This window comes from Corapipo altera, unplaced genomic scaffold (genome assembly GCF_003945725.1).
Source record: "Corapipo altera isolate COAL_440 unplaced genomic scaffold, ASM394572v1 59, whole genome shotgun sequence".
NCBI classification, from domain to species: domain Eukaryota; kingdom Metazoa; phylum Chordata; class Aves; order Passeriformes; family Pipridae; genus Corapipo; species Corapipo altera.
The window spans coordinates 248,957-263,622 of record NW_020884917.1 but is presented as its reverse complement, the minus strand read 5'-3'; the positions used below and the strand labels follow the sequence as shown (position 1 = coordinate 263,622).

General features: G+C 37.0%; 1 protein-coding gene across 6 annotated transcripts in view; it reads left to right on the top strand.

The window, feature by feature from the left end:
- ARPP21 (cAMP regulated phosphoprotein 21) overlaps positions 1 to 14,666 on the top strand; it is a 196,840-nt gene that overhangs the window by 37,177 nt on the left and 144,997 nt on the right. The gene's annotated exons all lie outside the window — the stretch shown is intronic.

The following is a 14,666-nucleotide window of genomic DNA, read 5'->3' as shown; positions in this document are numbered from 1 at the left end:
AACAGTAATCCCAGTTCTGTGCTTACTGTGCTCAGGGATTCACAGAACCAGGGCTTCTTTTTGGATGGAAAAGATAATGTCTTTCCCGCATTAGGTACTGTGCTATGCTGTGGTGCCAGAGGGTTGGGTAATGCTGGGATTATATGATTAAGCAAAAAAAGGAGGGGGAACTTCTACCTCATGCTTGTGCCTGTGTTTGCAGGTACATATACACATGTATGTACATATATATATACATAAGCCTTTCAAAGTGCTCCTGTAAAAAAAGGTTGACAATCAGAAAGTAAACCAAGATGAACTCCTTTAACTAAAACATAATGAGATTGTTTGAAATACTGTCATTCTGGAGCTCTGAACATCCCTTTAGGAGGCTGCAACCTTCAGACATATCTATAAGCACTCCATTGAGTTGCTAGTTGTATTACTAACTGCCTTTGGTGAAGAATATGTTTCAGTAAATCATAAAATGAATAAAATAAATGAGTATAGATTCATGCTAAGTTTTTTCCTAAACTGTTTTACATGTTTCTTCAGCCTTAAATGAAGGTTACCTAATACATACACCATGATTATACACACAAGATTTTAAAGTCTCAGTTAGCAATACTTAGTTTTGATGAAACAATTGAAAGCTAGCAGAGTTTTCTCAATAACCCTCTCTGGAGGCAATCAACTGCTTCACTAGAGCTCAGTCTTTGCTCTGAGTTCATTTTTCTTTCACCTTTTGCTTTACAGAATGAAAAAACTGAAAAATATTGAAAACTGTAATGTGAAAAAGTTACAAAATGAAGAACGTTTAGCATGCAACCAGATTATAGGAATGGGTGTTAGCTTTGTGTTAAGAATGTCACTGATTTCTAATTTTCCAAAACTGTTTTAAGAAAAGGCCATTTTGACTATTTCACTTACAATTATGTTTTGTATGAAGGTTAAACTCAAATCTTACTGCACTACCAGTTTGACCATATTTGATATTAATGTATATACATGGGTATATAGACAAAGAAAACACTGGTTCCAAATATTTAAGTTGAAATTAGGGTATATGTCCCATAACAAAATAGTAGGAGCTCTGTGAAAGGAATTGGTCAACTGGTCTTGAAAAAGGAAATTGCATCTTGATCATCTGTTAGTCTTTAGCACAGAAGAGAGAGGAAAAGGAAGTCAGAGGGCTTTGCTGGATTCATGGTATGATCCTCCACAGTTGAGCTAATTGTCACTCGGAGACTGTGAAGATCCCAGGGAGAGAATTTGAGCTTTTTTGTGTGGTTTGTGCGCATTTTCTCTCTCTCTCTTTTTTTTTTTTTTTAAATATTTGAGAGCCTTGTTTTGAAGTGGAATGTCGAAATCTTAGCATTTTTTTCAAAAAATCTTTTTTGTTTACTAGCCAGCTCTTACAGGACTTTTGCATTAAGAGTAGTAAGATGGTAAGAAGGGACATAAACATGAAGGTTCATTATTATTATGCACGCCATGTACATTTGTGGCTAAAAAGATGTATTAGGAATGTGATGAATTAGGAGTCATTAGGAAGGTGCTTGTGAACAGTAAAGACAAGGGTTGACATGTTGTTAAGTGGCTCATAAATACATTTTCACCTGGAGCAACCTGTATAGAACAGGTCACCTTATTTTAGAGAGGATACTGTGGGTTTAGATGGTTTTTCAGAAAAGAACTACAACAATGAATAAAGGCATAGGAAAGCTCTCATAGAAATAAGAAGACTCAGAGGTGACATAAAAAGATAAAAAGCACTGAATGGTGGAAAACAGGTAAATAAGGAGCCTCTATTACAACACTGATGGAATTTATAAATGGGGATGTTTAACATTAGAAAATAAATACTTTCTGCCATGACAGCTAAGTTCTATAGGGTATTGTTAGCAAAATTCATACACTTGCATCTTGGCCATTTGTATGGATGAGGAAAAATATCTCATGTTTTGTTCTAGGAAAGAGCTTAGAAAGAATTATTTCATTATTTCCTTTGTGCACTTCAGGATCAGAGATAGGATTCTGGTAGGATCAGATCTGCTACCCTGACTTCTACTTGTGCCTATGTATGCACATTTCACAAATGCCCCCTCCCCTACAGGAAATATAAGTGTAGTAAAATTAAAAAAATTCCATCACCCCACCCCTCCCCCACCCTAGCACAGTAAACCCCAGGAGACATCTTATTTTTGTAGGCTTTTATCTAGAGGGAGAAGAAATTTCTCAGGGAACCCACAGCTGAGTTTTGTCCTGGAGGGAAGCAGTTAATTCACTCCAGGATTAAGCCATCTTTTCTGCCAGCCCAGCAGAGAAGGGTCTCCTGGTTTTAGTGGTAGAAATGGAGTACGATTTCTTCTATTTCAAAATACCTTTGGACAGAAGAATTGAAAAAAAAGGAGATGAAAGTTCATGGCAGGCCCTTTGCAAAAATGAACAGTTGGGGGCGGGAACTTTATGGCAACTGATATCAAATAATAACAACAAACACTTTCAGGAAGGCCTGAGATGCATGAAGAAAATATCCCATGTCTTCTCAATGAAAATGTATAGTATTACATTCTATTATACTGTGACCTTCTCAGAACATTTAAAAGGGGAATGTGAGGCATGTATGTTTACTTTTCCTGCATAATTACATGGAAAATGCTAGGATTTTCCACAAGATGTAACAACAAAAATTTTTTTTTTGATCTTTGGTACATTAGTTGCATGGACCGTTTATATGGTATGCGTGAAATTCCAGCACATTGCTCTTTTTTTTTCTCAAATTGGTTTGTTTTCTCAGCAAAGCTTGGATTGACAACAGTGACTTGTCATTCATCTGAAAGCCCTTTCTAATTTCATGACAGATTTGTTTGCCTTTGATTAAATAATATTTTAAAACATACTTTCCCTTGGACTTCTGTAATTTTTCCAGCTGCCATTTCTTGTTTCACCAGTTTGCTGAGGCTAATTTTTATTGGAAATTAATTCTCTCAACACCTATCACATAGTTAAAAAGCAAAACAAATGAGAATCTAATTTACCTGAGTGAATAATCCTGGAAGAATACTTACCAAATAATAGTTTAGTAGTACTTCAGAAAAACAGGTAAATGGATTTCTCTGTTCCTGGACTCCTATGTGCAGGACATCACTGGGAAAGCTGGAACTCAAAGCTTCTGATTCCATCAAAAATTGGGTCTTTTTGCAAAAAAGATAGTTTTGCTATTGCAGAAATAATATCACTCTCTATTCTACCTGTTGGGTACTGACCTGAAAAAAAATTAGTTATTGTGCCTCCAAACATACATTTTTATCTCACAGTCCACCTCCACGGACATAGTGTCTTACTGTTGGAACCCAGCAATTGTTTTGGCCTGTGATCCATTGCTTTTCTTTCCTTTATTTTCCCTTCCGGCTCTGGAGGAGGCCAGCAGTAACATCTGTTAGAGTTAAGATACACTGCAACGACTTTTCTGATATGAGAGCCCTGTAGCATATTGGCTATGCAGAAGCAAGGAGATAGGCTTTTCTGTCTACATGATCTATAACACTATGCTGCTAATTCAAGAAGAGTGAACTATTTTTGGAGGTTACCAAATGACTCAGAATAAAGGAGCAATTGTATAACAGATTCAAAACTGAACATTCAGATTATCTGTCCATTAAAAAACTGAAGGAAATCAACCTAATTTCAGTTAGCTGGAGGGAGTAGGCTTCTTTAACAGCACCCCATGTTAATTTAAAGCATGTTCTTGAATATAAAACCTTTGCTATCATAAGTCACAGATGCTTTAAAAACCAAACAATCCTTCCCCAATCTTCTGATTACAAATCTAAATTTTAATGCAAGAGATTTAAGCCACTGTTTGATGTTGACTGCATTGGACCTAGAGTTTTAAATCACATTACAAAATCCTTATTTTATTAAATGAGGAGTTTAATAGTATACTTATATAGTTGACAGTCAAAACAAGATCAGTAGTGTTTTCACAGAGTAGGAAAAATGATCAAAATGATGATGACTGAGTATGTCTTAAGTGTCAGCTCTGTCAGGATCATGGGCTTAAGATATAAATTTTAATATAATATTTCTCAAACCTTATTGATTGCCCCTACTTAAAATTCACAGGTTCCCCTCATAATGCTTCAGGAACATAGCAAGTGTCACTGCAAACTCAACATCTGGAAAGTTTTGCATTTTATTAATAAAAAAAAAAAAGACTGCAGTATTTACTCTTAAAAACTGAGACAACCAAACAGCCTTAGTATTTCATCAGTTTTCTATGGCAGTTTATTAGGCGCACTGCATGAGGTTAAGATAGTTCAGAGCAGGAAACAAGCAATTTCAAAACTTAGCCACTGTTGTATAACACTCCTGTAAAGATGGGTGGTAAAAATTAGGCTCAGATGAAATCAGTGGCATGAATTTGCACTGCTTGAGTAGACAGGTAGAAATTTTCCTGCTGTGTTGGATTTTTCAGGTTAATATGGTAGAGCTCCTTACTGCTTCTGTTCTAGAATCTAGGTGTTAGAGAAAGCAAAGCTTGCAGTTATTAGAGCCGATTTCAGTGTGTGCTTCTCATATTTGTGATACCTACATACGGAGAAAACTCTGCTCGTGAAGGGGAAACAAATTCAGTTCTACTGTGGCTCTTTTTTTCTATTTGGCTTTCCAACTCTAATGAATGAAAATTCATCTGGAGAAACACTAATTGGGTTTGACACCACAAATACGCAAGTAATGGGAGCAGGTTTCTCAGCTATGCAATCTGACGATCTAACAAGCTGACTCAATGAGAATAGCTAGTTTAAGGTCTTGTGACATTATTCATTAGTTTTCTAATACTAATCTTTATAGTACACTTCACAATTTGATGTTGTATCTCCTTCTCTAGCTGTAGGCTCCGTTCTTTTACACACGACATAATGCTTCTTGCTAATTCATTGACAATGATCAGCAAAAAAATATCACTCCTCGGCACTTCACCCTTCTCACAGTATCTCTGAGGATGTTCGTTTCACATCGATGTTATTGTACCGTCAGTGGCAAGGTGACCAGATGAGTTGATCAAGAAGGTGTCAGTAAGTATTTATAAATGGATATCTGGGAAATTTGTCAATGCTGAAATTAGTTTTGTGCAAGAGAACTGGTCGAATATTATTGTATTTTCAGGAATGGTCAAACTGCAGGAGTGTAACTGTTGATTGCCCAGAGGAAGTATCAAAATCCTCTAATTATGGAGTTCTTTGTTCACACCAGTGCGGGAATTTGAAAAAGGCAAAAGGGTGAGAATGTTTGTAGTTCCATGCTATATACATGACCGTGGCAAGAAAAGAATAATAGAACAAATGTATGTATTTGTAAATAATACTAGACATGTTTTAACATCATCAGGATTGCAGTAAGGCATCCTCTGTATCTTGTCAGACTTTAAAATCATCTACAATTCTCCTTGTGATTATTCTTACTGCTTTTTGTGATAATTTTTTGTCAGTGTGAAAAATTCATCTTATTGAAATTAAGTATGCTGCTTTCATGTCAATCTAAAGTAAAACTAATTTGTTATCATTTGCATTTAACTGAACGGGCAAATATTAGGTTCAGTTGCAGGGATGCAGGAGATGCAGAAAGAAAATGTGCTGTGCCACTCCTTAGCTCATCACAAAATTGTAATTTGGAGGGAAAAGTATTTTCTATGTATAAAAAAAATCAACAAATGCAATGCATCTAACTATTTGTCTCAGCAGTTTCACAGATTTCTTCTTTTATAATGAATCATTACATGAATGTAAATATCAGTTGTCATCTTTCAAAAAGTAGAAAGTTTCAACCACTATGTTTGGTCACTCACTGTGCAAATAAACACTTTGAGTATCACAGGAAAAGCTGTTCATAAATGGAGCATTTCTCAGTTTAGAAATACTTTGTCCTATACTGTTTTATTTAGGCTCTACCTATAAATAGAAATCAGCTGCCAAGAAATGAGTTTACTGTGCTAAATCATACTGTTTTATTTTGCTACACAGCTAATCCTGGCAAGGCTAAAAAATAGTTAATAGGCAGTCTGTAAGATCTTATAAGATGACATTTGGAAATCCTGCAGCCATATTAGTCATTAGCCATGGCAATATTCTGCCATAAGGCAATGAGTCAGACGATTGATTAGAGAACCTCATCATGATATGCCCTCCGGCATGAATATGGAGAGAGGGAAAGGAAAATGAGGAAGGAGAGTGCATGGGACACAGGACAGGAACATGGAGGAATTGAAGGGCAAAGAAAGTCTGAAATAGTTCATTTTCTTGATGTAAAAGGTAATGTAGAAGAGATGAACAGCATAAATCATTAATCTTGAGGACCCACAAGGTATGCTACCTTCATGCTTTGTGACTGAAGTCCTATATCACTGGGAAATCTATATTTTCTTAAGCTCTTGGAATGGCATCTTGCTTTGGACATGAGGCCGCTGTTGTCTACCTTCCTTAGAGGTGTTTGATAAAAGTCATGGAGGAGACTGGCATTGAAACACTGTCTGCTTTTTAATTCTGATTATTTTCTCAAATGGTTATGTAGATATTTATGGCTTTACTAGCTATCATCAAGTTTGCTGAGGAGCATCAGCAAAATGAACAAGAGTGCACAGAAGCTGACAAAAGGCCTACAGGGGACACTGGACAAATGCTCACCCTTAAAAAAATTGCTGGGCCCTGCAATTAAAAGGAAAGAGCTCTGCTATTTAGGGGTTTGTGTTGCTTTTACTGGTGGCTGTGCTATGACTCCCCTGCTACTGTTTTGGAAATTAGCACAACACTTTTGGCTGTAATGCTCAGATATGCAAGGCTAGGTACCTGCCCCAACCTTGCAGTCAAGCTTAAAAGCTGCCAGCTCCTGGTAGGAGAAAGGCAGTACACAGAAAATTCAGTTTACCGTACAAAGTATTGTACAAACAGTAAAAATGATAGACACAGCTAAGATTCTACTGCAGCATCTTTTTTTTTTCTTCAAAATTCACATCCCTTATGCATGCTATTCTCCATAGCAGGGTATGATGACTTAAGGTCCTTATTCGCAGTATTTCCAAATGTCTGTGTCTTGATTTGTCCAGAATCAAATTAATCTAGGTCCTCAAGTGCTGTGCGGTTTTATTAAAAATTGGTGAGCTTTGTAATTTTACTCCTGTAGATTTAGTACCATTTGTCCAATATACTTGTATGATAAATAGTCGGAGGCGCTTGTGCCTTTAATGCAGGGGAGTTGATAGTAACATGTTCTCCATGAAGGCACTGTTTTTTAGGGTGTTCATTGGCTTTCTTGGTTTGCAAGGCTCATCTCTTTTCTGAGGCATTTCAGGAAAGAGGTTCCCAGTTTTGTTTATGTTTATAGAAAAGGTATTACAGCTATAAGACAGAGAAAAGCTGATTTGTTGATTTATTTGGCTTATTTTCTAAGTATTCTGACTTGTATGAAAATACTCTGCCTGTGATAAACACTTACTATAACTACATTATAAATAAAAATGAATAATTTATTGTTTGTGCTTTTAAAAACTGTGTTAATCAATATGAAGAATTTCAAAAGAATACATACAGATGATATTATTGGCAAACAAGATTGCTGCCAAGATCAATGTGAAATTCCCATCATCTTCAATGAGACTACTTTCAGACTGGGATGTAGGAGGTTACATTTTTGCAGACTGCCATGACAGAAGTTCATAATGATGTAATTCCACAGAATTACAATAGAAGATAAGAAGCAGGTGTGAAGAATAAGCAAAGGCACCAGCAGATGAGTTAAATTTCTCAAAATTATCAATTCACTAAAAGGTAGAATCAGAATCAGAGCTCTGATATTTGAAGTCAATATCTGGCTTCTGCTTAATGATGTTGCTTCACATGCAGCTTTCTCTGCTGACGTGTGGCTCATCTTTCATGGGCTGTGGAGATCTCATATAGCACTTAACAACAAAATCAATTCTAAGAACAAGCTTCAGCAGATTACTGTCCATCACCACTAATTAATTTTCATAGTGGCATCTCGCCTTTCTCTCTGCCCTATCCCCAGGCTTCTGAAGCACTTCTCTGTCACTTGCTTCTGCAAATCATGAAGCTCTCCTTACTTACGTACAAAAGACAGGATGGGAAGAAGGCTTCATCTCTCACATGCTCATATAAGCAGTGGATCACAGGGCCATGTAATAGAGTTACAGATTTGAAAGAAGACTTCTGTTTGTCATGCTTTTCTCACTTTCAAATTGTTTCATAAATCTTTTCTACTTCATAAGAAATCTTGGGGGCCCATGTCTAACTCATCTTTGGGGGAATATGGTGATATAAACATATTTAATTATCTTAAACAGCTAGAATTTCATGATTTCATGGCTAGGCTTCATGAATGAAGATTTGGGAAGAATTTCATGATACAAATATTATAATAAGCAAAAATATTGTTGAAAGCTACATAGCATAGGGATACTGACTTATGTCTTTAAAACATATTTATATTAATTGTCATACTAATCAGTGTGTGGGCTGTAAACCTATCACTAGTTTTGTCTGCACTAAGAATGGACCATAAAATTATCACTGCAAATCCTCGTGTCACTTAATAGGCACAATTAGGTGTCCTATTAGTCACAGTTCCGACATTATTATGAACATTATCCCATTGTTTATAATCTTTCTATAATTATTAGCTCAACTTTTTTATTATGTTTGTGTCTTACTCTGTGATGTCTCATTTCTTTTGTGTAAGTGCTATTACTAACAGTGCATGTAGAAGTCCCAGAACTACACCGCTGTCTTTAGAGTATAATTATTCCTGGATAACATCGGAAAACTATGAAGGTGTCTAACCCAGAACATGGAAACAGTCATCAAGATTAGCAGCTACCATGGTTCATTATTCACTATATTTTAAGGAAGATTATCTGCAATATAAACCATCAGCAAATAAAACACAAGTGAGGGTCATGGTTCAACATTTCAAGAGCATATAGGACGTCTTTTATGCCATTCAAAGGATTTTTTTAGTGCATTCTGAAATTTCTTTATGGGCATGTAAAGGTTGACTGAGGACCATAAGCCTGACACTTTCTGCCCAAAATGTCAGGAGGCTTTGAATATAAAGTTACATATCCTATAGATATCTTAGTCCAGTGCTCTTGACCTGAGTCAGCAACAGAAGATGAACTGCAACAGCCATGGAAAGCAGACGAATCTTGACAAAACTGGATTTCAGGAGGACTCTATCTATTTGCGCAGAGCAGCTGTACAATGTCTGAGGACAAATAGTGACTCCCTGAATTACATGTTGATTAAAGCCGGAATAGCCAGAAGTTGCCTTTTTTCCTGATTGTTAAGTAAAGGAACTTTATTAAAATCAGAAAAGTAATGTTATTCTGAGACCTACTCTCCTTCTGCATCTATGTCTTTCTTCCTCATCTGCCAAGAGCCTGCCTGCTCTCTAAAGCTTGGCTTCTAGCTATGGATTTAAAGAAATAATAGGAGTGTTTTATACTTTTTGCTTCATAATGTACTCCTAAAAATTTTTTGCAACACAGCAGCATGCAAGACAACATTAAAGAGAATGGAAGGACTGATTTTTGATTAATCCAAGTTTGGTTTTTGTTTTTAAACTACAGAACATTCTCTGATGTTAGAGAGTTTCATAACTCAAATAAGTGATATTGCTGATGAGCAGCCTTGGAACGAGATCTTAAATGAAGACAGTAGGATGATCATATAGCTTACTCTGTGGAACTTGGATCAAGCCCTGAGAAAATTTCAAGTTATTTGCTGTGTAGGACCACACAGACCAAAGTATTGTTACCATCCCTCAGAATTTTCACAAGGGTTGAAACTACACTGTATCATTGTGTTGTACTGAACTTTCAGGGAATTATTTAATGTAATATGCCTCTGGGGTTTTCCGTGACACTGGAAACTGATTAGATATTTAAAACATATGATATTAAAAAGAAAACTAACCGCATTTGTTTTTTCTCACAACAAAGAAAATTTTCTTATCTGTTCCAGCAGCAGATCAGCAGTAAGAGTTCATACAAAGGCAACACAGAGGTAAATGGCTCTGGCAAATGAACCTTCATCTTTCTAGGTGTCCCATTCTTGGTTTAAAAGAATATGTCATTCATAGCTGGATATCCATGACTGATATCATCAGTCATGACAGGATGAGATTTTTGCCCCATTTGGGACTATATTCCTTGCATATATTTGCATTGATACTGACTCCTGCTTTACTAGCTGGGGAGAGGTATAAAAAAGGAACTTCCTTGGAATAGCAGGAAATAAATTTTTTATACGCACAGGTTCCCCATTATCTTAAGGTCAAGTTTACTAGCCAGCAAATGGGCTAAGAGTAGCCACACTTTTTAATTAACCCATTCTTCCTCCCTGTGACTGTCAGTACATTTACCTTTGCCTGCAGGAATCCAATTTCTGTTGGCAGTATAGGCATTGAGACATGTACAGCTTGTGCAGGTTGCAGCCTGTATCAGTGCTTAGTGAGCTCTGAATTTCATTGATAGGCTACTCAGTGCCCCCACAATGTCTTTCAAAGTCTTCTAGGCTCTGGTTTATTGTATTACCTTTGTCAGTCTGAAGTGTAGTAATTTATATTTGTCACAATTGCCCTTCATCTGGTGTGGTGCTGGTGCAACCTTGGGCTTTTTTGTCTTGTCTTTTTTTATCAGTGGAGTCAAGTATTTTGAATAATTAAAACCACATAAATAGTTGATCTTGGTGACACAGCAATCCACACTAAACATCTTATGTAAAAACCATGTATTTTTACTTCTACCATCTCATTTGCTTGAACTAGATTAAAAAATTCTTGTAATGAAAAATTAAAGATGATAAGAATAGCCATTATTATCCTATTTACTACATGCGGCTAATAAGGGGATATTTAGCTTTCTCCTGAGGAATGCTTTGATTTATATTTGTTTTCAATTAAATTTGCATATGCCACTTTAAAGAGAAAGATACTTTATTTATCTCTCTATTTGCTTTCACTGAGGAGGGAATAAAAGTTCCATACTTTTCCCCCTTTGCTGCATCACTGCAGGAGAGCCCTGTATTGTGCATCATAAAGAGATTGGGAAGCTGGGTAATTAATCATGGGCTTTTATGTAATAGAAAGTTTAAAATTCATTAGCTTTATATCAGAGCGAGTGTTATGAGGGAGAACATGTTGTGAATGAGAGGGAGAGCCTTATAATTACGGAAGTGTGTAAATAATAATGAAAGTCATTAGTGCCATTCAGTTTCTAAGAATGTCATAATGTAATTGGAGCATTAAAGTGAAATTTGCGATGACAAACATTAGCGATACAAAAGAGAGAAAATGTGGTTATCTTTAGTTTGACAGATAATGTCAGCTTTCTTGCAAGGCCCAGATGGTGCACAGGAAAATGTTATGAACAGCTTTATTTTAATATTTTTATGCTGTGATATTTGAGAATACGTCACAAACACACAATGAAGTTTACATTTGTGAACCAATAGTGCCTTTCAGAGTACAGAGTCCAGTTCTGAGTGACCAAAGCAATATATAGGGAAAGTCTTGTCATTGATGCAAGATGGTTGTTGCAGTAAATGTGAGTTGCAGTGTAGCATGGTATTATGTGGCAGTGAAGTTTTCTGTCTGTCTCTCTCTCTGGATATGCATTTTGAATCTTTCTTTCCTTTAAAAAAAAAAAAAAAAGAGGAGGAGGGAGAAAAGGAAGAAAATGATTTAACAATTATGCAGGAAATTATATGATGCTAAAATTGTACCATGTTCTGCTCTTTCAATGAAGGGACTTTCTACAGTTATTGCACATTGCAAAGGCTATAATTTTAGGGCGTGAAAAAATGTAGATTCCAAACAAAGGAAAATTTAAATATGTCTAGTGGGTAAGGCAAGGCGAAACAAAAAGGAGGCAGCTGGAGAAAATTTGAGCGAACAGTCTTATTTTAAGGGCAGTGACATAGAAATAACTATGCTTAAGACTCCAAGACCTGAGAGGTCCAAGACCTCAAAATGCTGGAAGCTTAAGCATCTGTCTTTGTATTCTGTCCATGAACTACAGCATTGTGGGATTTCCTACTGCCCCCATCACTTCGTGTTGAATGAACCTAATTTTCACATCAGCAGTCATTTGTTCTTTACTGTCCCTTTTTTGCATCCCAGTAGCCAACATAAAAACTGATTCCAAAATGTTAAAGACGTAACACTGCAAATTGTTAAATTAATGCTAATTAAACTCATATTTGGTTGATAATTTTAAGTAAAGTAACGTTTGTTCCAAATGAGTCAAAGGGAAGAGTGATAACCTCACTAAAAGTGAAGGGATTTTAACCCATAGCTCCTCAAAAAAAACTCCAAGACTCCCAGTTGTATGAAAAAGGCCACATTTTATCATCATTAACAGAACTTGAGAGGGTTTTCAAATGACTTAGCAGGAATTATTCTCTGCTTGTTGTAGGGATGCTGCTACTGTTGAGATCTCTGAGTAGGATGGTTCAAAGTAGAGTCATGCTGACTATGCTAAATTGAGGTTACATTTGTGCATTTTCTGGTCATTTTTACTGAGGATGAACAAAACTAATATAATTATACATAAGCTGCAAAGAGAAGCTGCCTCCAGTGGTTTGTAAAGCACAGGTTTTGGAAAAGTGAATTAGCACAGGTTGGAATTTTTTGTTTGGTTTGATTTGTTTAGTTTTGTTGAGGATTTTTTTTCCCAGTTTGCTCCTGTTCTTTGGCACATCTGCACACTGTTTTGTATATAAAGCACAACATGGCCTTACAGGGGGCAACTACTTAATCTCACATGTATTGTGAGGGAACTGATCTGCCAGCAAATTATGTTACTCTCTTAGCTCTCTTTTTTGTGGAGGGTGTCCTCACCTCCTCTTGAATAAGGTTTGTGGCCAATGTTTGTTGTTTGTTGCTTCTCCAACTGGATGACTTAAAGAAAGTGGCCAGCGTGAGCCCCAGAGCATACTACAGTGAAGTAGGGTGGGCAACAGGAAAGCAATACATCTAGGCTACACAGACACTGTGGCCAGGATCCTTTCTAGGGATTCTGATGTGAGAAGTTAAATACGATTCTTAAAAATTTTAAAGGAAAACTGAAAAATGGCATCTGGCTGAAGAGTGTCAACATAGTAGTGTAGTATCAAGTTACTTGTGAAAAATACCCTCAAGGTAGTTCTAGGCCTCATGAAAACGGGAGGCTTCTCTTAAACTCTTACATTCAAAAACATGCATTTCAGAGAGGACTAGATGTTCTAGAAGCAAAAGTTAAGAGGGCAACATGTTCAGGGGAATTTCAAATGGAAAAGTTGGTAGTTAGTGAGTAGTCAGAGTTAGAGGGGCTGATTGGCACAGTAAATCTTTCTTTTTCCACCTCCAAATCATTTTCCAACTTCAGTCTCTAAGTTTTCATATAGTATCCAATCTACAGGTGAGGTGTTGGTCTTCTCTAAAACATACTTGCTTTTGAGTGTTAAACCAAGCCTACAACTGCAAAGCATATTTTATTGCTATTCCTAATATTGATCTGGCAGGATTTCTAGAAAGTAAGTGGAGAACCCTCTCGAGATTGCTTTTTTCTTCTTTCCCCCACTATGTCATTTCCTCGATCCACTTGCTAACCCATGAAGTTCCCTAGTCCCTCGACTTCCCTTCTTCCAGGGCACCTTAAGGGCAGGTGTAGGTCTAGTGATGTTTCAGCAGTGAGAGCGGCACCATGTACCTGTGTTGAAAGCCACATCTTATTGTGATAGCTGAAAATTGTCACCCAAGCTTGTCTTCTAGACAGGTGTGCTAGGAGGAAAGCTACGCTTTTATACTTTGCTTTAAACAAAGGGTTGCAATAAAGACTTTTCTTGATAAGATCTTGATGGGAAACTGTTTTGTGCTGGTGAACTTGTTTGTGATTCTTATGGCTCCTATGCCAAGGACTGTAACTACACTCTTGCAGATGCTGTGTTTGTCATATGTCTCCTTAGAGTCACTCATACTTCTGAGCCAAGCAGTTCCTGGGCTCTTAGGTGACCCTGAGCCATTGGATTATTAAAGCTCATAAATCCTATCGGAAGACTTCAGAATTTCCTCAGCCTGATTTCTTCCCTACAGTACTCTAATATGTGCAGGTAGTGCACATTCCCCACAATGAATCACAGATCTCAAGATAACCAACTCACTGCATTCCCTAGCTGGGACTCTCCCTCCTCCTCTTTTTCCCACCATTTTCTCTCTGGCCCATCCTAATACCACTGCTCACAACATTCTTGCTGACTCTCTCTTCTTACTGCTCTTTCTATTACTCACCACTCCATGTTTTGCAGCTTTGTCCTATGGTGGACACCACACATACCTATTATAAAAAATACTGCTATGCTAAGTTTCTATATCAGAGATGTGTTTCTGTTCAGAGCAACAGAGAGCTGTCCACTGCCTGCATCTCTCAACCTGTCACAGCTCTTTCAGTGTTGTCAGCAATATAACTGAGTCAGAAGGATACCACGCTGAACCCTTTGTGTGGCCTCTGGATTACTTTGGAATATCCCTTTTGGAGCTGCCAGCCACCCTTCAGCCCATGAAACAGTCCACTGCCTCTCTAACACTGTGACATGAAAAGTCCCCCAGTCCTCCTGCCTGTAAATATAAATTAA